Here is a 3,201-nt window from a genome sequence, read left to right as displayed (position 1 = left end):
TGATGAACTCTCTGGCATGGTCTTAATACCCTTCGTCTCTACGGCTTCCTCCAGGAGGTTGATGAATCTGATACGTTCGTCATCGTTAGCGCCCTTGAGCTTCAAGTTGGACTCTAACGGCAGCTTCATGGTGAGCACTGTGACAAAAAACCGGTCGTCTCAAGAAACTAAGAACTTTGCGATCTCGAACGAGGACGTTGGACAATACCCATGGCAGGAATGAACACTAGCTCTGCAATTTGCTTCATTTGGACAAAATGAATTTGATCTTATGATGAATTTGGACAGATAGGTAGAAGCTTACTCGTGAAATTGAAGATCAGCATGGTCATGACCAGGATGGACTCGAACGGCCAGTTCCAATCTTTTGGTAGCTTCCTGAACCTGATCAGAGTCTTCCCCATTTCCATATAAATCAACTTTAAGTCCAGTTAATTCCTTTTGATGATCCTGAAGAAGCTTGAGTAGCTCCTTGTAGCCTTTGCTCCATACCATCTTCCCAATGTAATAGGCACCTTTGGTGAAGGCCTGGACTCTATTTCGTTGTTGCTCTAGCTTTTTGTTGCCTATCTCCAGAAATTTTGGGTTGACTCCGTGAACATTGCAAACAATGGATTTAGGATAATCCTGGGTGGCAGCAGATAACCGGATTACCTTATGACAATATATTTCGACAACCTAATTATTTAGATATTTAAGAAGAAATGCTTGCATTCTTCCATTCCTCTCCCTTCTCACATATTCCAAATAATTGGTGTGGATGATTCCCACAACCAGCCGAAATTTAATCTTCCATCTCTTCCCATGATGAAACCATGTAAGGTGCTCAGGCTCCTCAAGGATGGCAACATCTGCATTTTTGTCAGGAACTACTTCTGAAATATCTCCAGCAACAAGGATGCTCCTTTTATCTAAGGAAAACTTTCTAGGGTAAAAAGGTATACTAAAATCAGATTTAAATCCAATCCTCTCGTCAAGCCAGCGATGGACATAAGCCTCATGCTCCATAGGTCTGCTGAATGTGATGTTGTTGGGATATACTAGTTTTTGATCTTTCAACGATAACCAAGGGATGACCAAAGAGGCAAGTCTCTCCCCATCTTTTGCAAGATAACCTGCACGGAATAGAGGGTTGACAATAGTGCCGGTCATCCATGGAAGGCTTGCAGTGGTAAATATCGCAATATGCCGCTTCTTATTCATCTAATCAACAGAAACGCATGCAAAAAACAATCAACTATGTGTACTACTACGGTACCCCTCACAATTTGGATCAAAACACTATGTGATGCAACTGACTTGGCCATGTCGAATCAAACGCCCTTTTTCTGAGATTTCACAACGAAAACAAGAAAACCCACCAAATCTCACTTGATCCTCTGCCTATTCTGACCCCAAAAGCCCATTCAGACCATCAAAACCTCTCTGATCTGACCCGTCTCCTTCTCGGGTCGAGTCACATATTTGACAAAATAAAGCAACAGCGAGCCGATTAGGACGCCCACGAAATCGGCGACGGTGTCTTTAGCACCGTCTGTGGCGGATCTGAAGAACTCGAGCTCATCAACGAACTCATTGGCTACGCCGGCTAAGAGAGACAAGATAGATTTGAACCAAATAGAGTGACGACGGAAGAGTTCTCTCACTTTCCTAGGCGATCTTCTTGTGAGAGAAGCGGGTGAAGGAGATGAGCTCGACGACGTGGAAGGTTGTGAAGGACGTGTCGTAAATCTGGGCCACCAAACTCGACTCGGCGTTATCTGGGTCGCCACCCTCACTGTTCACAAATCAAGCTCGCCCATTTGGAAGAATCAGAGGGCAGGGTCTCTACGGGGATTTTGTAGGGCGGAGCTATGAGACCTTTCTGGAATTATGGGCAGATGGGTTTATGAGGGATTGTGTTGCAGTTGTGTTGGACATGAATAGGGTACAAAATTGGGAAGAGGTAATTTGCAAATTTCTGCAAAGACCACGGAGATCCAATTTCAGGCTTTGAGCAGATGAAAAGAAAGTTGGCTCATCTGAAATTTTAAGCAACAACTTTGAGTAGCCACGGAGATCTGAAATTTTTATGGTTCTTGCAGATTCACGGTGGTGAGATTTGATGAGAAAAATGAAAGAGAACTGACATAGTTTTTTGTGTCGATTCTCACAGACGGCGCCAAATGTTGATGCACAAAACCAGAGGTCTTGGGACAACGTAAATCCGACTGTGAATCTGCAAGAAATGTAAAGAACACAAGATGTATCGTGGTTCACCCCAAGGTTTGGGCTACGTCCACACTGATTATGTATTTCTCTGTTTGTGAGGGAGAGAGATTCAGAGCCTCGGAGGGAGAGAGTGAGGTCTCTGATGACCTAGGAATTGGCCTCCTCTTATTCTGAGGGTGAGGAGTCCTTTTATAGAATAAGGGCTCCTCACTTATTAAATATTTGCCCATTCCTTTATTACATAATTACACTTAAATTCCCCGAGTATTTATACGAGATCTAAATACGGAGGCCCTAAGTATGGTATAAACAAAGTTTAACGAGATATAAGTCTCCTCTAAGACTTAACAATAAAATCACATGCATCAACATATATATATATATATGTATATCATAATAGTTTGAAAACATTTAGTTTCGAAGGGATCCACTCACAGGTAAGAAGAGCACCCTTCCTTAATAGGCTCCTTGCCTAACACCTTTCTTGTCTTTAAATCGCATGTGAAATAATTATAAAGCTAACATAAGCTTTAAAGTGAAATATAAGAACAATCATCTAAAACAACTATTTAGACATTGAATTTGCATAAACAGAGGAGCACCACATGATTCAAAACATCGAAAAACCTACGAATAGGTCTCGGGTCATGCATGCGCCGTTGTGCACCGACTACCCACCACCGTGTGGTTGTCATCACTTTATGAAGAGGTGTGTAGATACTGATCAATTCTTAACTCTCGTATGAGTGATGCGTAGTATAACAAGGTAGAACTGATCAGTATCCACTAATGGCGATCCACATACGTATGGATTAAATAGTTCTACCTTGTTATACTACGCATCACTCATACGAGAGTCAAGAATTGATTGGTACCTACTAATGATGGAACTTGTGCTTTATATTTGGATTTTTTAGATCACTATTTAATCCATACGTATGTGGATCTCCAATGCCAATGGAGACAAAGTTGTGTTAGTTGGAATTTGAA

The 3,201-nt window shown here is 41.9% G+C and overlaps 1 pseudogene; it reads right to left on the bottom strand.

Moving 5' to 3' along the window:
* Positions 1–300: 300 nt before the first annotated feature.
* LOC126623909 (digalactosyldiacylglycerol synthase 2, chloroplastic-like) lies at positions 301–1,203 on the bottom strand (annotated as a pseudogene).
* Positions 1,204–3,201: the final 1,998 nt, after the last annotated feature.

The sequence above is a fragment of the Malus sylvestris genome, chromosome 5 (assembly GCF_916048215.2).
Source record: "Malus sylvestris chromosome 5, drMalSylv7.2, whole genome shotgun sequence".
Classification (NCBI taxonomy): Eukaryota; Viridiplantae; Streptophyta; class Magnoliopsida; order Rosales; family Rosaceae; genus Malus; species Malus sylvestris.
This window is presented reverse-complemented; position numbering and strand designations above follow the sequence as displayed.